This window comes from Macrotis lagotis, chromosome 1 (genome assembly GCF_037893015.1).
Source record: "Macrotis lagotis isolate mMagLag1 chromosome 1, bilby.v1.9.chrom.fasta, whole genome shotgun sequence".
Lineage (NCBI taxonomy): Eukaryota > Metazoa > Chordata > Mammalia > Peramelemorphia > Peramelidae > Macrotis > Macrotis lagotis.
Genome location: NC_133658.1, coordinates 615,839,677 through 615,866,099, shown reverse-complemented (window position 1 = coordinate 615,866,099; position 26,423 = coordinate 615,839,677). Strand labels below are relative to the sequence as shown.

At 33.1% G+C, this 26,423-nt stretch overlaps 1 pseudogene; it reads right to left on the bottom strand.

The window, feature by feature from the left end:
• Positions 1-3,967: 3,967 nt before the first annotated feature.
• On the bottom strand, positions 3,968-4,737 carry LOC141521982 (large ribosomal subunit protein uL2 pseudogene; annotated as a pseudogene).
• Positions 4,738-26,423: the final 21,686 nt, after the last annotated feature.

Genomic DNA, 26,423 nt, shown 5'->3' with positions numbered 1-26,423 from the left:
TTTCTTTTCAGTTTCTTGAAATGTTATGCCTAGCTTCCTTTTAATGATGGCTTTCAGGTGATCCAATAATTCCTAAATTATCTCTCCATGGTCAGTTTTCCAGGCATTTGTTTCTCTATGTTATATTTTTTAAGCCTAAACTTTGTTTTATTACTTTGGTTGTTGGGTTATTTGGGTTTTTTTAATGTCTCATGCATGTTTCCAGTTGACCAATTCTGATTATTTAGGGACTTAATTTCTTCAAAATTTCTTTAAAGTCTTTTATTTTTGAGATAATTCAGATTTTAAGGTATTAATTTCTTTATTTTATATCTCTTTACTGAATCTATTTTCATAATGTTCTTGCATAGTTCTCATTTCTTTTACAATTTCTCTCAATCACTCATTTTCTTTCTTTTTTGCTATTTTGGAAAAAAAGCTCTTTTAGAAATTTTTATGGGAATTGTGATAAATATTTATTTTCGGGGGTTGAGGATTTTCTTATGAAATTTTTCATGTCATTGTTTTCTGATTTGGGGGATTTCTTTGCAGTCTATTTTTTGACTTTGGATGGGGTTTTTTGGCAGGTAGAGTTCTTCTTACCTCTGGAGTGGGGAAGTTTTTTGGTGTAAGATTCTGTCTTTCATGCAAATTTGCTACTTTCACAACTTTCTGAATCTCTATTTGTTTTTTGTGCTACCAAAATATTTTAATCTGTGCTTTGTTTTTTTTCCCCATTGGTAGAGCCCCTGTTCCTTTATGACTCCTCTCTGCCCTAAAACTGCAATGCAGTAATGGGTAATGAGTAATAGGAGTATCAAATAATACTCAATTATGCTCCTAATGCTGGTAAAAAGTTTTCATGAAATCTCTTTCTGTTCCTTGTCTTTTGTATTCTTGACATCCCTGTATTCTGTTGTTTTCTAGTGCATTTTCCTCTATACCACGTTCCTTCTCAGCCTCCAGTCTCTGTGTTGACAGGGCTTTCTGTCTTCCTAAGTTTCACTACAAAGGAAAAAAACTGATTTACTTAACTTTATTGAATTTTTCATTGAAAATTTATTTTGACAGCTTTAAAAATTTTTATATAAAAATATTTTTGTGAGAGCTGAGAAAAAAATCTGCCATCACTCTGCCACCTTCACTTTGCTCAATTTACTTGTTTATAACCTTAACTTTCAATGACTTATATATTGATGTTTCTCTAGGTTGTTATTGTGAATATTCTTGTTTGAATATGTTTCAATTAAATTTACAGCAGCGAACATTTGCAAACCATTTATAATTACATTAAATTTACTTACAATTAAGCTACAAAATAATTTGCAATTAATAAAACATTTAGATTGGCACAAAAGATACAAGATCCAAAACATGGCAGTGCCATTCTCAAGAACTTAAAATCTCATGTGAAATATGGTCATATTTCAAGGGAGAATGTAGTAAGGGAAAAGAAGAGATTCAAGGAAATTTTAGGAAAAGAGATTACTATTATCTGGAGGATATTTCAGACTAATTCTGGAAGGGGAAATGCATTTCAGATTTGAGGAGACACTTTTAGAAAACATATGGAAAGCTGCAGAATGATTGTGGGTAACAGAAAGGAGTTCTGCTTGGCTGAAATATAAGGTAAGGAAAAGGGACTGATTAAAAGAAGCCAGGAAAATTGGAGTCAAGCATTGGTGGACCTTCTATGCCAGAGTGAGGAATTAAAATTTTGTTACATTGACAATCCTTAATTTTTGAATCTCTTTTTGAACCATCCTTCCTAGGTCATACCTTTGAAAGTGACTGCAGTGCTTTACAAAATGATAATTTCATGATGGGTGGGTGAATTTTTTTGATTATTTAAAAAAATGCTTGAAAAATAATACATGATTTTGACTTTATTTTTTTCTATTTGTATTAATTTTCTGATATTTCCCCAATTATATATATCATGAAAATTTTTGTATTCATTTTTACAAGATGTAGAGTTCCAAATTTTTGTCCCATCCTCCTAGCGCTAATCTTTTCTGAAAATGATAGGCAATTTCATATGGTTAATATATGTGACACTATGGTAAACATTTCCAAATCAGTCTCAGTTGTGGAAGAAGAAATAGATTTAATGGAAAAAAAATAACCATAAGAAAGAATAAAATTATTGGAAAAATATGTTTGATCTGCACTCAGAGGCAATCAGTTCTTTATATGGATACGGATTAGATTTTCTTTATGAATTCTTTGTACTTGGTCTAGGGTCATTCAAAGCTGATCATAATACAATATCACTAATACTATGTGTTGTTTTTGTGGTTTTGTTCATTTCACTTTGCATCAGTTCAAAGAAGTTGCTCTGTTTCTATAAGCTGTCTGTTTACAACATGACACATTTTTTCAGCCATTCTCCAATTGATGGGCATCCCTGCAATTTACGATATTTTGCCAAATACTGCTGCGATACATATCTTTGCACATATTAAGTCCTTTTGCATTTTTCTTGAACTTTTTGAGACATAGACCTAGCAGTGGTATTTCTGGATGAAAGGACATGCAGAGTTTTATAGTCCTTTGCAAATAATTTATTTTTAACTGATATTTTATTTTTTTCAAATATATGTTGTGAAAGTTTTTCAACATTCACCCACATGCATATGTATATTTTTAAGTTAAAATTTTCTTTCACTCTCCCTACCCACCCACCTCCCCTCAGTGGCAAACAACAGGTTAACATTGTATATATGTATTTTGATAAACTTGTTTACATATTAGTTATTTTCAGTATGAGGAACTGGGATTAAGAGAAAGACATATATAAGAGAAAATTTTTATAAAGTGCTCATCAGATTCTGGAGGGTTTTTTTGGTTTTGTTTTCTTCCTCTGCGTGGGCAATAACATTGTCCATCATCAGTCTAATATGGTTGTCCTAGCTCTCTGACCTACTGAAAGGAGCTTTTTCCATCAAGGCTGATCATGTCACAATGTTGTTGTTAATGTGGGCATTGTTCTCTTGGTTCTGCTCCCTTCACTCAGCATCAGCTCCTGTAACTCATTCCATGCTTCTTTAGAGTCTAACCATTTCTGTTTTTTTAATATAATATTCCATTGAATTCATTTTTAGCCATTCCCCAATTGATGGATATGCCCTCAATTGTCAATTCTTTGCCACTACATAAAGAGCTTCTATGATTATTTTGGAACTTGTGACTTTTACCAAGTTTTTAAGATCTCTTCTGAATACAGGCCTAGAATTAGAATTGCTATGCCTTTGAGAATAATTTCAAATTGTTATCCAAAATAGTTAAATCAGTTCACAATTACACAAACAGTGAATTATTGTCCCAGTTTTTTCATATTATCGTCAATATTTATCTTTTTCCCTTTTTGTCTTCTTAGCCAATCTTGTAGCTATGAGGTGGGTCCCTCAAACTTGCTTTAATTTGCATTTCTCTAATCAAAAGTTATTTAGACCTCTTTTTCATATGCTTATAGTTTTGATTTCCTCATTAAAAACTGCCTATTCATGTCCTTTGACCATTTATCACAAAAATTTAGATCCTGCCACCTTACTAAAGTTGTGATATATTTCAAATAGTTGATTCTCTAGGTCTCTCTAAGTTATACCATCATATCATGTAGGAAGAGTGATAATTTTGTTTCCCCCTTTTCTAATTCTTCCAGTTTCTTCATTTATCTTAATACTACAGCTGATGTTTCTGAATAAAAGCGGTGATAATGGAATTTTGTTTCACCCTCATCATTACTGGGAAAACTTCTAGCTTATCCTCATTACAGATAATGCTTGTTGATGATTTTAGATAGATATTGCTTATCATTTTAAGGAACACTTCCTTTAATACTTTGCTTTCTAGTGTTTTTAATAGGAATGGATACTGCATTTTGTCAAAAGATTTTTTAGCACCTATTGAGATAGTCATATGGTTCAAGGAGATTTTTTTTTACAATTTCCAAAATAATTTTTATTGTCAGGATTTTGTGTTTTAGTTCTCCTTCTCCTGTACAGTCTTGGTACCCCGGAGTCGACCTGTACACCGAGCAGCAATAAGACTGACCTTTCATCCAGCTGGGGCATCTCTTCGAATGGTGGATGGTTTTCCAATATGCTGGTGATTACCTCCTCCGAAGGGATGTTCCACAGGATTCATGGCCACACCCCGGACACGAGGCCAGCAATTTCTCTTGGCCTTATATTTGTGGTAGGCACGACCTGCCTTAAGGATGGGTTTATCAATACGACCTCCACCAGCAACAACACCAACCGCAGTTCTGTTTGCAGGGGAGATCACTTTCTTGGAGCCTGAAGGTAGCTTCACCCGTGTTTTCTTGGTTTCAGGATTGTGGGAAATCACTGTAGCATAATTTCCAGATGCACGGGCAAGCTTACCCCGATCCCCAGGTTGTTCTTCAAGACAGCACACTATGGACCCTTCAGGCATAGTGCCAACTGGGAGGACATTACCAATGCTGAGTTGAGCTTTTTTACCACAGTACAAAAACTGGCCTGTATGGATGCCTTCAGCAGCAACGAACAACTCTGTCCTCCTTTTAAATCTGTAAGGATCCCGGAAAGCTACTTTTGCAAGAGGAGCCCCTTTCCCTGGATCATGGATAATGTCCTTTATGATACCCTTAATGTAGCCATGCCTCTCGGCGAAGTCTACAGCCCGGAGCTTGGCGGCTCCTTTCCTGTGCTTCACATGAGCGCAGAAGACGGAGCCTGCGCCCTTCCTTTGACCACGGATCACCCGGCCCATGTTGCCCGGTCTGCCTCCGGACTTGCTAGAAAGAGCTCAAGTAGATTTTTTTATTGATATAGACAATCATGTTGATAGTTTTTCTATTGTTGAACAAACCCTACATTCCTAGTATGAAACTTATTTGGTCATAGTGAATAATGTTTGAGATATATTGCTGTAATTGCCTTGCTAGTATTGTGTTCAAAATTTTTGCATCAATATTCTTTAGGGAAATTGGTCCATAATTTTCTTTCTTAGTTTTGGTTCTTTCTGGTTTGGGGATCAGCACCTTCATTACATCTTAAAAACAGTTCAGTTAGAATCCTTCTTCACATATTTGTCCAAATAGTTTATATAAAATAGGAATTAATTAGTCTTTAAATCTTTGGTAGAATTCACTTGTGAACCTACCTGGCCCTGGAAGTTTTTCCTAGGGAGTTTATTAATGGCTTGTTCAATTTCTTTTTCTAAGATAGGATTATTTAATCATTCTATTTCCTGATCTGTTAGTATAACTTATTTCTATTTTCATAAGTATTGATGAATTTAATTCAAATTGTCACATTGAGTTACATAAAATAGGAAAGATATTTCATAATGATTGCTCTAATTTCTTCTTCGTTGGCAGTGATTTCACCCTTCTAATTTTAATACTGGATATTTGCTTTTCTTCTTTATTTTTTAATTAAATTAACCAATGGCTTATCAAATTTCTTTTTTCATTAAACAAATATATATATATATATATGTTTAGTAGTTTAATAGTTTTTAAAAATTTTATTAATCTCACTTTTGATTTTCAGTATTTTCCATTTGGTTAAAATTTGGGGAATTTTAACATGAATTTTTTTAAAAAACTTAAGTTTCATACTCAATTCATTAATTTGTTATTTTTCCATTTTATTGATGTAATGATTCAAATAAACAAATTTTCCCCTAATACTGTTTTGGTTGCATCCCATAAATTTTGTATGTTTTCTCATTGTTGTAATTATCTTTAATGAAATTATTATGTCAATAATTCGCTCTTTGACCTCACTTATCCTTGTATAAATCTAGATTATTTAGTTATCAATTAATTTTAATTACCTTTTCCCCTATTCTTTGTTGAGTGTGATTCTTCTTACTATAAGATCTGAAAAGAATACATTTAGTATTTCTTCCTTTTTACATTTGATTTTAAAGTTTTGATGCCCTATTCCATGGTCAATTTTTGTGTAGGTACTGTGTGCTTACTAAGAAAAAGGTATATTCTTTTCTGTTTCCAATGAGTTTTTTTTCCAAAGAGCTATCTTATATATCTCTAATATTCTATTTACTTAAACTTTTTTTCTTGGTTAATTTTTATTGGATTTATTCAGTTCTGAAAGGGGACAGGTGAGACCCCCGCCACCCCCCGACTAGCATAATTTTGCTGGATAGCTCACTTAACTTATATTTTTGAATTTGTATGCTATAATACCACTTGGTATAAATATGTTTAGTATTGATATTGCTTCACCATCTAAGTTACATTCTAGAAAGTGTAGTTTTCTTCCTTATCTTTTATAATTAGGTCTCTTTTTGCTTTTACTTTGTCCAAGATTGGGACTGCTACTTCTGCTCTTTTTTAATCTTTACTTCAGTTGAAGCACAATAATTATGATTCAGCCACAGAACCTTACTTTTTATGCTGTATGTGTTTCTTTATTTACAATGAGTTTCTTGTAAACAACATATTGTAGGACTCTGGTTTTTGATTTACTCTGCTCTCTCGTTCTATTTAATAGGAGAGTTCATACCATTCACATTCATAGTGATGATTGCCACCTGTGTATTTCCCTCCAACCTATATTTCCTCCCGTTTGTTCTCTGTCACTTTAACACTTTTTTCCACTATTATTTTTACTTCTGCCTACCACATCCCCATTTGATCTCCTTTATGTCAGTTCCCACTCCCTCTCCCTTCATTTAATCTTATCCCTTCCTATTTCCCTGTTAGGTAAAATATATTTTTTATTAAACTATTATGCTTATGATTCCCTCTTTAAGTCAATAACAATGAAAGTATGGTTCAGATTATGCACATCACCCACCCTATCATATTTACCTCCACTGTAATAAGCCTTTTGTATTTTTTCATTTACCCATTATATTACTCTTTCTCATCCCTTAATTTTCTCAGTCATTTCCTTGAATTCACCTTATACTGCTACATTCTGTCTGTATATATATATATTCCTTCTAGCTGCACCATAAGTGATACAAAATTTTTAAGAATTACAAGTATCATCTTCCTCTGAAGGGATGAAAACAATCTAACTGTTGAATTCCTTATGTTTTCTTTTTTTTTTAAACCTATTCATGCTTTTCTTGGTTCCTGATATTAGAAATCAAATTTTTGTTTTGTATCTGGTCTTCCCTTTATGAAAGTGCCTGGGGGACTTTCATGCATTGTGCTGTGCTGAGGGGTCTGACAGCTTCCTGGTGGTGAGTAGTGTCTGTTGAGTACTAGTGAGTTGATTCCGTATTTCCCTACAGCTGCTCTCAAGCACAAGGTGGTCTAGTTCCTGGAGGATGTTTGTTTGTACGGGGCTGTGCCTAAGCACCTGGTGATTCTTGGAGATAGAGTCTGCAGGTTCTCCTGGCTATGCTAAGAGGGAGAAGTGTATTACCGGATATTGTCCTGTATGGTGCTCCTAGACTCCCCCTTTACTGCTTATCTATAACATGAGGATAATGAGACAGCATCACTCTAAATGGGATAGTGAGGAAAGTACTTTGTAAATGTTAAAGCATTATACAAAACTGAACTAGAATTATGTACAAATATCATTACTCTAAGAAATAGTCTCCAAAAATTTAGTTTAGGCAGATAGGCCAAAAAAAGACTATGAAAAGAAACTTAAGGCTATTTGCATGTAAGAATGGGACTAATTCTTTGTCATATATATTATATATAATATATATGACACATTTTATATAAAGGTGACCATTTCTGTATTGAGATTTTTAAAGATGTTAATGGCCCTGTTTCCCTTTGGAAGAAATAAAACTCCACAAAAGTGTGGCTTTCATGGTACCAGAATCCATATCATCTTTCACTATTTTTCTGTCATTCATTCAAGTTGCTTAATGAAATGCAAATGTTTTCTTGAAAGGAAACCACATCAAATTATTGTCAGTCATTCTGAGTTTAACAAAAATTAGATGTTCAGTTAGCTTTATATCCAATCAGTTCCAAGAGAAGGAATCAAAAATAGTTGAGTTGCTATTGTCACAATTTGAGAAAGCCCTGGCCTGTCAAAATGAAATACAGGAAAACTGCATATCTTTGGAATGATATTGGCAAAAGAGAAATAGTACCAAAAATGAAGTGAAATAGGAAAGAAGAAACAGGGAATGTTAAATAATAATTCACTGGTAAATGTTTAACAACAGACTTTCTGGGGAAAAATGCACAAAATCACTTTAAAGTTTAAAGTATATTATAAATATTTTCTCCATCATTTTCTTAAATCAAGATAATCAATAATACAATAAATTATGTCCTAATTATAGAATTTTCCAATTTTTGAAGTATAATTACTTGCATTGAAATTTTACTAATTGTTTCTGACTAGTCAGTTTGAGCTGACAACAAAACTGCTGTGATGCTAAACTAGCTTAAAGATTTGATTTAAGAGCAAAATTCATTGCATTTTATTTGAATTATCTTAGAATTGTTTTTTAAAAAATGACTGAGTTTGGTTAATAGACTTCTCAAGCACTGAGGAGGCAAGGTTTGGCAATCTTCAGCCTTTATTATCCCCACTAGAGGAGAAAAAAGGAGAGGAGGGAGAAACTGTCATTGTTCTTAACCAAATTCTCTTAAGTACAGAGGATGTCTCTACATAATACATAAATGAATTTGTGCATGTACTCTATATATCTTATGCATTCAATTTCCTTATCTCTCCAATTATGTACACAACTGTGCTTATTGACCCCTTACTTTTGTTTCCTATATAATTTCTCATTTAGATAAATTTAAATCAGTGATGACATCAGTTAAGTCAGTTATTTACGATGTCATGCTGCAAAATACTTTAAGGGCCAGTGCAAATGTTCCTTCCACCTAAACAGTTTATAATGCCTCTATATCTTTCTAGGTAACTGAGGAGGGTTTCACTGTCCAAATCATTAATCACCAGCCTAGTAAGGATCCTCTCTGAACCTAGCTCAATTACTCTTTGATTAAGAGACACAAAATTCCAACTGAATTTGTATGAGAAACCTTTCCAGCTTCATAGAAAGTACTAGAATTTTTGGTTTCCTGTCATGATTTTGAGAAACCCAAGATTATCTTGATTTTGGAAAGGGGATGGATGAAGTCTTTGATAAAAATTTTGCTATCAAAGAAATGAAAAAAAGAAAAAGAAATGCAGGGCAATCCAAAAATCTTTGTGTCATTTTTATGCTTAGTTAGTTTAAAATTTTGTTAATACTTTGTATTATTTAAATGTTAACTTTTCATATTTTATTAATAACTATATTAATCATCGCTTGCTTATTTAATTAGCTAATTTAATTATTAATTAATTAATAATATTTTATTGATAATATTTTGCTATAATATTTTTCATAAATTTTAATTAAAATTTGATTTTTGCACTATATCTAGCATTGCCCAAGCAAATAGAATAATTCTCACTAATGAAAATATACAGATAATATAAAACAAACTACAGACCAGAGAATAGATTAAGCCTAAATCTATAGATTACTCTACCAGATTAAGCCTAACTCTATAACAAGAGGGAAGAAAAGTATGATTTATCATCACTGTTCAGAATTATTTTACAAAACCAAAGCAACTTATATTTTTGTTTTTGATTTTTAGATAAAGTAAAATATTGAGTTGAATTATTTCAGTCAAATCTAACTCAATGACCACATTTGGGGTGTTCTTAGCAAAGATATTGAAATGATTTGCATTCAATTCCTTCTCTAGCTCATTTTACAGATGAAGAAACAAAACAAACAGATTTAAATGACTCACCCAAGCTCATACAGCTAGTATGTGTTTGAACTTAGAGCTTCCTGAGTCTAGATCTAGCTGTCATTCTATCCACTGCCCCATGTAACTTCTTATCAATTTGAATACTTTTATTCTTCAGACATGTAGGAAACTGGGAGGAGTTGAATGTATTGAATCTTGTCAGTTGGTGACAGGGGTGACCTTTATGAAGCAGAATTAATGCTCTTCATTATATTTCATTATGTATTATATGATATGTCATAATATATTTTTATAATATTTTCTACTTTATAATTTACAACATTATAAGTAAAGCTCTTATCAGTAGCTGTCAGCATAGGGTGATAAGATATTTGTTCTAGTGTGGGAAAAGACATCAGAAGCTATTTAATTCAACTACCTCTTTTTTTATGTTAAGTAAGCTAAGGCCAGAGAGGTAAGATGATTTGCACAAGATCATGGTGATAATTTTCCTTGAAGTAGGAAATACTGTTTTTCAATAAGCAATAGTTTTACTTTATTTTCAACTGATATTTTATTTTTCCAATTACATGTTATGAAGGTTCTTCAACATTCATCCATATGAACATGCATATATTTAAGTTACATAATTTCTTTCTACCCTTCCTTCCCACCCTCCTCCCCTCCTCCCCTAATCTCCCCTCCCACTACTCAAGTGAGTATTGTACATACACATTTGTGCTAAACATGTTAACAGATTAGTCATTTTGGGTATGAGGAATTAGGATTAACAGAAAAGAAATAAAACCATGAGATAGGAAAGAAATACATAAGAGAAAAATTTTTAAAGTGAATGTAGTATTTATTCGGATTCTGAAGATTTTTTTTTAGTTTTTGTTTTGTTTGTCTTTCTCTGAATAGGAATAGCATTGTCCAGAGCCAGTCTTCTAAAGCTGTCCTAGCTCTCTGAACCACTGTGAAGAGCTATATCCATCAAGGATGATAAATTCACAATGTTGATAATGTATACAATGTTCTCTTGGTTCTGCTTCCTTTGCTCAGTATCAGAGCCTGTAATTCATTCTGTGCTTCTCTAGAGTCAAGCAATTTATGCTTTCTTATAGAACAATAGTATTCCATAACATTCATATACCATAGTTTGTTAAGCCATTTCCCAATTGATGGGCATAGTCTCAATTTCCAATTCTTTGCAATTACAAAAAGAGCTGCCCCGAATATAGAATATGGGGGACTTTTGCCATTTTTTTATGATTTCCCATTTTATGATATAAGAATAACATTGGAAATGCTGGTTCAAGGGTTATGATTGGTTTTATTGCTTTTCCAGAATAGTTCCATATTACTCTTCAGAATGGTTGGATCAGTTCACAGCAATAACAGAAATTGCATTAATGTCCCAATCCTCCCACAACCTCTCCAACATTGATTGTTTTCCCTTTTTATCATCTTAGCCAATCTGACAGGTGTGACATGATACTTTGTAGTTGTTTTAATTTGCATTTCCTCTAATCAGTAATGATTGGGATAATTTTTTCATGTGTTTATATAGATTTAATTTATTCCTTTGAAAACTGTTCATATGATTTGACCATTTATCAGTTGGTGAATGACTTGTAACCTTATATATTTGATGCAATTCTCTATATATTTTTGAAATAAGGCCATTATCAGAACTCCAAGTTGTGGTGTTTCCCACCTTTCTTTTTTCCATCTAATTTTGACTGCATTGTTTTTATTAGTGCAAATCTTTTCAATTTAATATAGCAAAAAAAGCATCCATCTTGCAATTTAAAAATGTACTCTACTTTTTGTTTGATCATAAAGTTCTCCCCTTTCTATTGATCTGACAGAGAGAATATTTCTTTGTCTGTTAATTGGTCTATGGTGTCCCACTTTATGTCTAAATTCTGAACTCATTTTGACTTATTTTGATATGGAGAGTGAGATCTGGGTCTCTGTCTAGCTTTTGCCATACTATTTTCCAGTGTTCCCCCCCACCCCAAAAATGTGAAATGATTGAATTCTTAACCTGGAAACTAATGGCTTTTGTCAAACAGTAGATTGAAGTGGCCATTTATTACTGGTTTTTTGAACATATTCTAATTCACAGAGCCATTACTCTATTTCTTAACCATTACTAGGCAGTTTTGATTACTACTACTTAATAGGATAGGTTTAGATCTGGTAGAGCTAGGGCACCTTCCTTTTTATTTTTTTCATCAGTTTCTTTGATATTCTTGACCTTATTTTTTGCTCCAGAGGAATATTGTTTGTATTTTTTTCTAACTCAGTAAAATAATTATTTAGTAGTGTCATTGGCATGGCACTAAATAAGCAAATTAATTTCAGTAGAATTGTCATTTTTTATTATTTTAACTCACTTTAGACATGAGCAATTGCTGTATTTCCAGTTGTTTAGATCTGACTTTTATGTGAGAGGAGTTTTATAATTGTGTTCATAAATTTTCTGGATTTGCCTTAGGAGGTAGAATCCCTAGTATTCAGTGTTGTCTATAATTTCTTTAAATGGAATTTCTCTTTCTTTCTCTGACTCAGAACTTTCTTTTTCATACTTAGAAATGCTAAAGATTTATGTGGGTTTATTTTATATCTAACTACTTTGCTGAATTTGCTAATTGTTTCAAATAGTTTTTTAGATGATTTTCTCAGGTTCTCTAAATGTTTATGCAATGGGGATAAACTAGGAGTATTTTCTTTAAGATCAGGGAAGAAAAACGAATGCCTTTTAACACAATTACTTTTTAATATAGTATTTGAAACATTAGTTTTAGGAATAAGAGAAGAAAAAGAAATTAAAGGAATCAGAATTTGCAATGAAGAAACCACGCTTTCTTAGTGAACTTAGAGAACCTGAGAAAATCATCTAAAAAACCATATCCAAGCCTCACTTGACTTTACTTTCCCTTGTCCTCCAGACTCAGACCCTCACTGAAGAACTTCCATGATTCCTGCTATTGAAAACATCTTTGGATCTTCTCTTTTTCTTGGTGTAATCCATAGCTTTAATGTTTGTGTGAAGACTTCATTCAGTTTTATGTAGGGAAAAGCTCCAGGAGCAAGCTACATCATGCTGCCATCCTGGCTCTTCTAAGTTTCTTTATCTATGTCCACAATACAGTCTTACAATAACCCTATGACAGAGGTTCTATTATTTCCCCCTATTTTACAGGGGGGGGAGCTATTTTTGAGATAGGTTAAATGACATATACAGAACTGGAGAACTAGGGAGACTTCCAGTCAAGATGGTGGAGAAAAGATAGGTACAGTTCTAAAATATCCTGATCTTTCCCCATATATGATATGAAACAAATCTCTTAACAAAATCTGATCAAAACCCAGAAAGAAAACCCAGGAAAAAGAACATCTACCTCAGGATTTGTCTTCCACAGTCATGAGTGATTACAGGTGCAGAGGGCAGATCAGCCAGGAATCAGCCTGATTAGAGGCAGGGCTACAGCCCAAGAGCCTGAGGGCCTGAGAACCAGACCTACTTGAGCAGAGGTGGGGCTAGAACCTGGTCGACCTTAGGGGCTTGGGTCAACTAGGGACTAGAGGCATTGGTAGTGGCTCTGACAATCTGGAGCTTGCCAACAGGGCTGGCGGGGGGAGAGTTCCAGTTGCAGAGAGCATTGGACATCATCCATGGGCGCCTCTGGAGGCATTCTGAGTTCATGCCTCCATTTCTGCTGAAGCCTCTTCCCAGAACAAACACAGTTACAGACCTTCTGCCCCAGGCACAGGTGTGTGAGTAGAAGAACCACCTCTGCTGACAATAGGGAGAGTGATGACCTCACCTCAGGGTATAACCCACTATTGATTGAAGACAAAAGTATTTAATAGCTTCAATCACTCCCTCCAGGCCAAGGGAGAAGGCTTCAATCAAGGTCTCAGACACTCTAGAGAAAGCAATCAGCACCTCCTACTGGCCATCTAGAGAAATTACACTCAGTGAACAAATCCTCTAGCACTCCTTACTGGCCAATTGGAGATATTACACTCAGTGAGTAAAGCTTCTTAGGGATCCCAACACCAATCCTCTGTGAACCAGCTCTTCCCCAACTCAAGATCTTAGCAAAATGAAGAAAGGTCAGTGGAAAGGTGAATCCATAGAAAAATTCTTGGAAGAAAAAGACCCTAATTTAGAGAGACCTACAACCTCCGAGGAGAATATGATCTGGTCTCCAGCACAGAAAGACTTCCTTGAAGAAAGAAGGAAGGAATTTAAAAATTATTTGGAAAATTTGGGAAAAGAAACCCAAGAGAAGATTAATACCTTGCAATAAGAAAACAAATCATTGGAAAATACAATTGGACAAATACAAAATGAGAATAACTCTCAAATCCTCAATTGGATAAATACAAAATGAGAATAATTCTCTCAGATACTCAATTGGGCAAATGCAAAAAAGAAAATAATTCTCTCAAAAAACCTCAATTGGTCAAATGGAAAGTTCTTTCAAAAATAGAATTGACCAATTGGAAAAGGAGCTGCAAAAGGTAAATGAAGAAAACTCCTCTCTACAAAAAAGAATGGAATCTGTGGAAACTAATGACTTCTTGAGACAGCAAGAGCTTGTTAAACAAAAACCAAAAGATAAAAAAAATAGAAGAAAATGTAAAATACCTCATCAGCAAAACCACTGAACTCAAGATTATATCGAGAAGGGACAACCTGAAAATTATTGGTCTTCCTGAAAACATTGAAAAGAAAAAATCCCTGGACTTAATATTACTGGATATAGTGATGTAAAATTGCCCTGATGTCATGGAACCAGTGGGAAAATAGTTATTGAAAGAATACATCGATCTCCTCCAGAAAGAGATCCTAAAATGAAAACACCAAGGAATGTTGTGGCCAAATTCCAGAACGATAAGATAAAAGAGAAAATTCTGCAAGCAGAGAGAAAGAAACATTTTAAATACCAAGGAGCAGCAGAGAAGATTATGCAGGACTTGGTTGCATCAACATTAAGGGATTCAGGGGCCTAGAATGAGATATTCCAAAGAGTAAGGGAACTTGGAATTCAGCCAAGAATCCATTATCCTGCAAAGATGAGTCTTCTTTTTCAGGGTGAAAGATGGATATTTAACAAAATGAAAGAATTCCAAAAATTCCTGATGAAAAGCCCAGAACTAAATAGAAATTTTGGACATCAAACAGGAGATTGAAGAGACACATATGAAAAAGTAAAAAAGGGGGGTAAAGAAAAAAAATTGCTATCCAATAAGATGAACCTGGCTATATCTCAGCATGGGGAAAAGATTCTCATATCTCTTGAGAATTGTACCTATAACAGAGAGAATATATCTAGCCAGAAGTGATGGTCACTCATGACTTATCCATGAGACTGCTATCCAATGGGATGAAATTGGCTATGACCCTACTTGGGAGAAAGACTCTAATAACTCTCAAGAATTGTAACTCTATTAGATAGATTATGCTTAGCTAGAAGTGATGGATACTCAGACTTTTCTATGACTCAGATAGAATTATCTAGAAACACCTCCTTAGAAAGGGGGACAGGAAGTAGATGGGAGAAGGGAGGGATTGAATGGGGTAAATCTCATTATATTAAGAGGTACAAAAGAACTATGGCAATGGGGGGGGGGAAGGGAGGAGATGAGAAACACCTGAATCTTCTTCTCATGAGACTTGGCTTAAAGTTAACTTACACATGCACTCAGTTAATATATAAAAATCTTGCCTTTCAAGTATTAAAAGGGGAAAAGGGGAATGGGTGGAGACAGAGACAAGGAGGGCAGAAAAAGGCAAACTAAAAGAAGGAAGTGAAGGGAAAAGGACAAAAGGAAAGGGGAAAGAAAGGGGAAGGGGTTGGATGTAGGTGGGCAAACACACTGAAAGGGGTGGTATTCAGAAACAAAATACTGGGGAATATGGATAAAGGGGGAAAATGGGGAAAATATAAGCAGAGGGAAGACAGCATGGAGGGCAATAAAGAGTTAGTAACTATAACTTTGAATGTGAATGGGATGAACTCTTCCTTAAAACATAAGTGAATAGCAGAGTGGATTAAAAACCAGAATCCTACAATATGCTGCTTACAAGAAATTTATTTGAAGCAGAGAGATACATATAGAGTAAATGTAAAAAGTTGGAGCAAGATATATTTTGTTTCATCTGAAATGAAAAAAAAACAGTTGTAGCAATCCCTATCTCAGACAAAGAAGCTGCAAAAATAGATGGCATTAAAACAGATAAGGAATGAAACTATATCCTCCTAAAAGGTAGCATAGACAATAAAGTGATTTTAATAGTGTTTAGATAAGCACCCAGTGGGACAGCATCTAAATTCTTAGAGGAGAAGGTGAAAAAACTACAGGAAGATATAGACAGCAAAACTCTACTAGTGGAAGGCCTAAACCTCCTACTCTCACATTTAGATAAATTAAATCATAAAATAAGAAGGAAGTTAAGGAAGTCAACAGATTGTTAGAAAACCTAGATATGATAGACCTATGGAGGAAATTGAATGGGGATAGAAAGAAATATATTTTTTTCTCTGCAGTACAGGGCACTTACATAAAAATTGACCATGTACTAGCACATACAAACCTAATGATCAATTGAAGAAAGGCAGAAATAGTGAATATATCTTTCTCATATCACAGTGCAATAAAAATCATATGCAATATTGGGCCAGGAAGATATAGACCCAGAAATAATTGGAAATTGAATAAACTCATTTTAACGAATGAGTGGATTAAACAACAAATTATAGAAAGAATTAATTATTTTATCCTAGATAATGACACTAATGAAACAACATGCCAAAACCGATGGGATTCACTCAAAGTGGCTGTCAGGGGATATATTACATCTTTAAATGCTTACATGAATAAAGTAGAGAAAGAGGAAATCAACGAACTAACTATGAAACTAAAAAAAATAGAGAAAGAACAAATTAAAAATCCTCAATTAAACACCAAATTAGAAATTCTAAAAAATCGAGGAGAAAATAATAAAATCGAAAGCAAAAAAACTTGAATTAATATATAAAACCAAGTGCTGGTGTTATGAAAAAAAATACAATTGATTAACCTCTGGTCAGTTTGATTGAAAAAAAAGAAAGAAGAAAAGAAAATTGCTAGTATCATGAATGAAAAAGGTGAACTCACCACAAATGAGGAGGAAATTAAAGTAATAATTTGAAATTATTTTACCCAACCCCATGCCAATAAATTTGACAATTTAAGTGAAATGGATGAATATTTACAAAAACATAAGTTGCCCAGGTTAAATGAAGAGGAGATTAAATACCTAAACAACAGTATCTCAGGAAAAGAAATTCAACAAGCCACCATTGAACTACCTAAGAAAAAAATCTCCAGGGCCTGATGGATTCACCAGTGAATTCTACCAAACATCTACGAAACTACTCTTTGGAAAAATAGGGGAAGATGTAATTCTGCCTAACTCTTTCTATGAAACCAATGTGGTGCTTTCACCTAAACCAGGAAGAATTGAAGCAGAGAAAGAAAATTATAGGCCTATCTCCCTGATGAATATAGCTGGAAAAATCTTAAATAAAATCTTAACAAAATGATCACAACAGGTTATCACTAGGATGATACATTTTGACCAAGTAGGATTCATCCCAGGAATGCAGGGTTGGTTCAATATTAGGAAAAATGTTAGTATAATTAATTATCAACAACAAACCTATCAGAAATAATATGATTATATCAATAGATGCTGAAAAAGCTTTTGACAAATTAAGCACCCATTCTACTAAAAACACTAGAGAGTGTAGGAATAAATGGACTGTTCCTTAGAATAAATACCAGTATCTATCTGAAACCATCAGCAAGCATTATATTCAATGGGGAGAGGCTAATGGCATCCCAAAGATCAGGGTTGAAACAAGGATGCCCGTTATCACCACTACTATTCAATATTGTATTAGAAATGTTAGTTTCAGCAATTAGAGAAGAAAAAGAAATTGAAGGAATTAGAATTGGGAAGGAAGAGACAAAAATCTCACTCTTTGCAGATGATATGATGGTCTACCTAGAGAATCCCAAGAAATCATAAAAACTACTGGAAAAATTAGAAACTTTAGCAAAGTTGTAGTATATAAAACAAACCCTCATAAGTCCTCAACTTTTCTATAATATGACTAGCAAGATACAGCAGGAAGACCTAGAAAGATAAATCCCATTCAAAGTAATCCCAGACAATATAAAATACCTGGTGGTCTATTTCCCAAGGCAGACTCAGAAACTTTTTATTTTTTATGTTTTTAGGGTTTTATTTTACAGCTAGGTAATTATTAAGTGTTTGAGGTCTGATTTGAACTCAGGTACTCTTGACTCGAAGGCTGGTGCTCTATCCACTGTGCCACCTAATCGCCCCTCAGAAACTTTTTGAAAACAATTATAAAACATTTCTCACACAAATTAAATCAGGTTTAAATAACTGGGCAAACATCAACTGCTCATGGATAAGTCGAGCTAATATAATAAAATTTACAATTCTACCAAAACTAAACTGACTGTTTAGTGCCCTACCAATCAAAATTTTAAAAAAATTACTTTAATGAGTTAGAAAAAGTTGTAAATAAACTCATATGGAGAAATAAAAAGTCAAAAATTTCCAGGGATTTCATGAAAAAAGCACAAAAGAAGGTGGCTTAGCCCTACCTGATCTAAAATTATATTATAAAGCATCAGTCATCAAAATTGTCTGGTACTGGCTAAGAAATAGAGTGGTGGACCAGATGAATAGACTAGGTGCAATAGCAGGAAACAATCATCTTAATCTGCTTTTTGATAAACTCAAAGACTCCAGCTATTGGGATAAAAACTCTCATTTTGTTAAAAACTGTTGGGAAAATTGGAATTTCATATGGAAGAACCTTACATTAGACTAACACCTCACAGCCTATACCAAGATTTGTCAAACCCTAAGACATTTGTAAATTATTTTCACCCATTTTACACCATTGTACCATTCATGCAAGCATTCCCCATAACAGGTTAAAATTTAAAAAGAAAGTTTCATATTCATAGATATAACTCTAAATTAAAACATAATGATTATCCTAACTCTCAATACTATTGTCTTATGACCCAGGGCAAGTTTTTTTTTTTTTTTCAGAATCACTAGAGGTCTCTCGAACATTAAAAGGTAGAGAAGATACCTACTTTCATTTATGGAGAGAGTTACCTCAGTTGGAAGTACCCTATACAAATGCAATCATAAGTTCAATCTCTATCCCTACATATAATGTTTAATTAAGAATATCCAGAAGAGTTCATTTCAAGTAGGGAATCAGTGGAGGAAGTAGAGCAACGTGTGAGTTTGGCAGGGGTTGAGTGGGGTAGAAGGACAGGAGATGGACAATCTGTTCTGACTCATCAGAAAAGTCAGAAAAGTATAAATAGTAGGATTATAGATGAGTTACTCACGAATACCATATGCATTTCTTAGGTTAATTGTAGTGTATGTGACCTCATAGTATGCTAACTTATTTTAGGATACAGGCAAGGTGTCTTATTCTAACCACTTGTTTTGGCTACCAATAGTTTGAGTCTGGGTATAGCAGAAATTTGTTCCAAAAGAGAAAAAAAGTCATTCTAAAAAAATAAGATTTGAACTCAGAGAAATGAGTCTGATTACAGCACTCTGTCCATTTTACCTATCTTCTCAATTTGCCTCTGAACACTTAAAATCATAATCCATTTAGATGTCTAAAATATGAATCTGAATGGCAGAATGATCTACACAGTAGATGCTTAAAGAATGTTTATTGAGATGAACTCAGTTTCTAGATAGAGTGAAATATAATAATGTTGGTTCTATGGAGAAATAGATAGGAAATATCAGATACAAAGGGCTGTCTTTCTGACTGTCACTCTTAGGTAATTTCCTTTGACTTTCTCTTAGAACTTCTGTTGCCTATACAGTGAAGATGTTAATGGATCTTCAACAAGCTTTGATGGTCAAATTAAAATAAGCATGTGTGATAGTTTAATATGAGAACTTTGAGCCTTGTCATAAACTCAGATGATTGCAGAATGAAGAGAACTTAGATGCTATCAATGAATTAATAATTATAAATGAATTGACTTCTATAAAGATACTATGCTAGGATCTAGGTTGATAAAAACAAAAATGTTGAAAAAATTCCCAAATTGTGATGATTTACATTCTATTTGGAATGAAAACATGCACATAAATTATATATATAAATATATATATATATATATATATATATATATATATATATATATATAGTAAATACAACTTTATTTATTTGTTTTCCTTTTAGTGAAAACATGGAGGAAAGACAAGGAGTGCCATGAAAAATATTGCAGATGTTGATTGAATGAATTTCTGAAGCAAATAAGATCTAAAAGGCAAGTTGTGCTGGAAATGCATTCCAGGTTTGGGAGACAGTTCATGAAAAGTCTCAGAGATTATAGAGTGTATTATTTGAAGAACAGGAAAGTCTGTCATTTCATGCCATATCATGTTATTGTAGGGCAGCTAGGTTATATAGTAGCTAGAGTACTGGCTCATTGAGAAAGATTTTGAATCCAGTCTCAGACACTTGACACGTACTAGCTGTGTGATCTTGGGCATGTCACTTAACCCTGATTGCCTCACATCCATGGTCCTCTCTAGTCATCCTGATTCATTTCTGTAATTCCCCCAAAACTTCATATGATTTTTACATATTTGAATGACATATAATTTATCAGCAAGGAACTTGAATAAAAAAAATTAACAGGATAGAAGGAACACTTGCTGCTAGTCTATGTGGGGAAAACAGTGTAGAAACTTTGTGGGACTGGATATTCAATGGGTCAATAGTACATTATAATATCCTTAAAAAATGAAAGCTCAGTCTTATTAAGAAATGGATAGGGGATGTCTGTAGTATATCAACTGAGATCAGATCATATATCATATTATTATGAGCAGTTAAAAAAGTACATTTTATGAAGACAATCAACAGTGTTGAATATATAAATATAACTGAGATGGCTCTGGAGGAGAAAGTGAGTCTGATGACAGCACAGCACCTCCTTCACTCAAATCCAATTCATGTGCTTGTCATGGTATCACCTCCCTGATGTCATGGTCTTCTTTGGGATTGAAGGACAAATATCATGTTATGTAATCTAAGTTATATATGATCAAAATTTTCTTTTCAACAGTTGTGATGATATTATTACCATGCTTTACTTGAAGACCAGCAGTGAAGAAGGATCATAGAATTAAAGATTATAGATAAAAAGACTCAAAATCAGTTATTCCATTTTACTAATTAGAAACTTTCTTTATTCACTAATTATCAATTAAAAGGGCAAAGAGGCAAACTAATTTACCTAAGTTCACTAATTCAATAAGTTCAAAGTTCATATTTGAACTAAAATTCTTTTCCTACTAAAAGATTTCATTCTACTATCAAGAAGCTTCAGTTGCTCAGAAATTTTTCTTTATATCAAGCCAATTTAATTTGATTGTTTTACTTTCTGGCTGTTACTTTGTGAGACTTAGTAGGAGAATTCTAATCAAGTTTTCACATAAGAATTCCTTCAAATACGACAAGATATCTATTATATTTCTCCTAAGACTTCTTGTCGAGTCTAAACATTTCTCTTTTCTTCTAATAATTCTTCTAATGCAGGGTCGCAGTGACTCACCATCCCAGTAAAAATCATATGGATATATGGGGGGGGGGTTCAACATATCACAAATATGCTCCATATTCCACATAGTTTTCAATATTTACAAACCTGTTAAGTATGCCCTACATATCTTAATCCAAGTTTTAATAAAAGACTGAATAATCCATAGACAATCAGAGATCTCTGACATACTTTATTTAGTAAGTGTCCTACCACTTCCTGGGTGGGTGGGGCTAGTCATTGAATTAACAAAATCTTTTGAAGTTAATAGTGAGTCAATAGCTTCTGCTTATTGGACTTTAGGAATTTTTCCAAACCTTCAGTCTCTAATTCTTACAAGGATGGCTATTTCTGTGGTTATTTACTAAAAGCAGCAATAAAGAAAAAATAAGATTAATAATTAGCGTGTATATGACACACTTTTTCAAAGGCCTTTAAAATATTATTTTATCCTCACAAAGCAAAAAGGAAGTAGGTGCTATCCCCACTTTATATACAAGGAAACTGAAGAAAGAAGAAGCTAAGGGTCTTGTCCTGGGTCATACAGCTATAAAATATTTGAGATTCACATCTTTCTAACTTCTGATCCAACATGCTAAGTAAAACAAATACAACAAAATTGATAAATTCACATAAATCATCACACAGCTGAAAAATTAAAACAAGATGAATAATATATAGTTAGAATCTATTATCTAGACCAACAATTTCCTGACCTAATACCATAAGCACTGTGTGTATCACAAACCCTTAGGTGCCCCTTTGCCCTCTGAATAGTACTACAGAAACCTTGGCAATGGTGCCCTAGTACAATTTATCTATACATATCAGTGTATTCCTGTGAACTCTCTTGTGCTTTACCACCAGTGGAATTATCCTTAAATCTTTAATTTCTTAAGTATAATATTCTTTAAGTATTCAATATGAAGACTTTTTTTTGTTTTGAGTAATTTAATAAAAATTTGAATAGTGTAATTATGACCAACTGATTTTAATTTTGGTTAATTGGGAGCAATCTGAGTGATTCAATGAGATTCAGCTAGAGAAAATAATAAACATTTTTGTCTCTAATTTATCAGATATATCAGAAGCTATTATCAGATAGAACAAACATTGAATGTTGAGCTTTTAATTGAAAAGGATATATATCTAGGAAAAACTTACTACCTTTGACTAATGAGAAGATTACACAAAACATTCAACTTTGGAAGAGTGGATCAAGAATTTTTTTCTCTAATCAGGAAAACCTAAGCAAAAAGTCTTGACTAACATATATGTGTTTTATAACGATTGATAAATCATTAAAACCTATCTGAGCCTCCAAGGAACTAGGGTAAACTAGGGTAAAGAGTCAGTAATAGAGGGAGAATGGATCTTCATTAGATCAGTAGATATAATTTCCTTTAGTAATTCTTTATACCAAAAGAATTAGAGAATTTTGTGTATGTAGACAAACACACAGACATGTCTATACATATGCATTCTTATATTTGTATAAATGCACATAATTATTTATTTAAATAAATGGAAATGCTCCTGGTGTATATTATAAAATACATATTTAAATGTATTAATTTCATAATAGAATAAATTTTATATATGAATAGTTTAATATAATGACTAATAAATTGCAATATGAAATTTTATGTGTGCAATATACAATATAAATAATATATTTACATATGTTTTATGATATAAATAAAATATATATTTAATTATATAATATATAATAAATATACACATACTTCACACAAGAGCTATGTGGTTTCATTTCCAAATAGGAAGTTATTCCTAAGGCATATAGAAGTTAAATGACATACTTAGAAACCTCCTCTTTCCATACACTAATCATACCACTTTATATTAGAATACTGGACAGTTTACAAAGTACTTTCCCAAATGTTTTCCTTGATACTCAAAAAAATGTGTGTAAGCTAGTAAAAAAACATTTGCCCTATTCTTCCTCTTTTAATTATGTGAAATTATTCCCATTCTAATTATGCATAAACAGATGTATGATGTGAAAATGGGCTTAAGACTATAGATTTAGAAATGGAATATTCCTCAAAGTTAAAAAAGATACAATTCATTGAATTTACCCCCCCCCACCAAAAAAGGAACACAGGCCCAAAGAATTAAGGTGATTTACATACAGTCATAGAGGTAGCAAAGTAGCACATCAAGTGTGAGATAAGAAGTCCTCTGATTACTTTTTGTTCAATTTCTGTCATATCTGAATCTTTGTGACCCTATTTTGGAGTTTTCTTGCCAAAGATATTGTAGTGCTTTGCCATTTCTTTCTCCAGATTGCTTTACAGATGAAGAACTGAGTCAAACAGGGTTGACTGATTTGCCCAGGGTCACACAACTAATAATTGTCTGAGACAGATTTGAACTCATGAATATGGGTCTTCCTGAGTCCAAGCCCAGGGCTATATCCACTGTGCCACCTTAAATAGAAAAGTCCTCTAACTCCAGTAGCCAGATTCTCTTCACTATCCTATCCTCTATCTATCTATCTCATTTTCATTATTTCAAATGCTTATCAAGGATCAGTATCAGAAAACTCACGATATTTGTAATCATAATAAGAAAAAACTTTGTGTTGACATATTACTCTAAATTATATTTATCATCTGAGAATGGATAGAACCAAAGTTAAAAGGGAAACTTCAGGTAAATAAGGATTATGAGACTGTCAAATCAAGCAAAATTGAATTTTATCCAAGTAAAAAGAATTATACATTATTATGAGATGTTTATATTTTTTATAGTAAATTCCATTGTCTAGTTTGCTATTTCAAAAAATTACACTGCTTACTAGGAAAATTACACTATAATTCCTGGAATGCTAATGTGAAGATTCATCACTATCTTTCCAATAATATCCAGTGGAGATAAAGGAAAAGTACTCTACATTCACAAATTATTCTTTAAAAAATCTCAGTTCAATTTTAGAGCTGTTAGAACCTGCTCACAACATACCTCTGATTACAGCTCGATGTTTCATTTTCCATCATTCTGAATCAGAACCTGCTTTAGACCTGAAGGGGTCTTTGTCATCTTTGATTCCTAATTGGACCTTCACCCTTTCAGTAATGAAATCATCATCTCTGTTAAGTTCTTCATCTATATTTATGTCTCCTCACTTTTTCTTTTCTTTTATTATTACAGATAGGCATGGGTTTTCCAAGGCCTAATCTCTCCTATTCCTAACTTAACTCTGGGATGTTATGACAAGTTTAAGGACTGAATGTGCACATGGTCCAGTTAAATATAAGCATTACCGTAAAGAATATTATCTTAAAGGTAGGTGTGAGGAGTGAGGGTGGGTGTGTTCATTTTTACTTTTTTTTATTACCCCTACAATCCTGTATAATGTTAAGAGAAGAAGGAAGAAATGAAAGTTGGAAGGAAAGACCTGGAAAGAAAGAAAGGAAGCAATATATATATATATATATATATTTCTTATATACTAAGCAAAGTGCTGGAAGTAGAAATACCTCTCTCTCTCTCTCTCTCTCTCTCTCTCTCTCTCTCTCTCTCTCTCTCTCTCTCTCTCTCTCTCTCTCTTTTTCTCTCATCCTGCGATTTCAACTCTCTACCATACCTATATTACATTATTACATGCCCTTCATACCTTTATACAAAACAAAGATTCAATTATTTCCTTCAAAAGTCAACTTGAGTCAGGAGGACCTGAACTCAACTCCGGCCTCAGACACTTAATAATTGCCTAGCTGTGTGACCTTAGGCAAGTCACTTAATCCCATTACCTCAAATATTATTTAAATTATTAACTAATTAATGAATTTTTGAATTTTACAATTTCCCCCAATCTTTCCCCCCGACACAGAAAGCAGTCTGCTAGTCTTTACATTGTTTCCATGCTATACATTGATCTTAGTTGAATGTGTTGAGAGAGATATCATATCCCTAAGGGAAAAAAATAAAATATAAGAGATAGAAAAATTATATACTAAGATAACTTTTTTTGAAAAAATTTAAGGTAATAGTCTTTGTCCTTTGTTCAAATTCCACAATTCTTTCTCTGGATACAGATGGTATTCTTCATTGCAGATGCCCCCAAATTGCCCCTGATTGTTGCACTGATGAAATGAGAACGTCCATTAATATTGATCATCAACCCCATGTTGCTGTTATGGTGTAAAATGTTCTTCTGGCTCTGCTCATATTGCTCAGCATCAGTTCATGCAAATCCTTCCATGCAAATCCAATTCCTCTGAATTCCCATCTCTCCTGGTTTCTGAATAAATAAAATTAAAATAATAAATCAACTTGAAGATCATTTAAATGAAACATTTTCTAGAGGGTGATGACTTTTCACTTAATATAGCTTACATGTTAGGAGTGGGGAACTACACATAAAGAAAATGTGACCCTAGAGAAGTGTCTTAGCTTGAGAAATCACAGGAATTGATGCATAGGAAAGCTGAATGGCATACACTTCTAATGGAAATGATGGTATTGATTTGATTAATTTGAAAAGATGAGATATATATGAGGGGTACATTCTTGGTTGTCAGATAAGAATGCAAGATTCAGTAATCTAAAAAGCGAGGATGGCAAGAAAATGGTCTGAATAGAATAGAAAGCATAACATATATGAAATATATGTGAAATCTTATATATATATGTATATATATACATATATATATATATATATATATATCATTGTAGCCATTTAGGTGTTTAATAAAAGTTTAGTGAATTAAATTGAAAGCAATAGAGGGAAAGGAAAACATTGACTCTATTGTAAGTGGCCTTCATTCCATTAATCTTTATCTAGAGTGAACTTTTTACTTTCCTCATGTCTTCATCTGTAAGCATAGTACCTAATACACATGGTGGACACTTAATGAATGTTTATTGATTGACTGATTGATTTCCACCTCTTTCTCCATGTAACAATAATAGTATACATCAGTCTAGTGCTTAATAAGCACTTTACTCTCTTTATGTGAATTGATCCTTACAACTAATTGGTCAATGAGGAACACAAGGACATTATGATATGCCCACT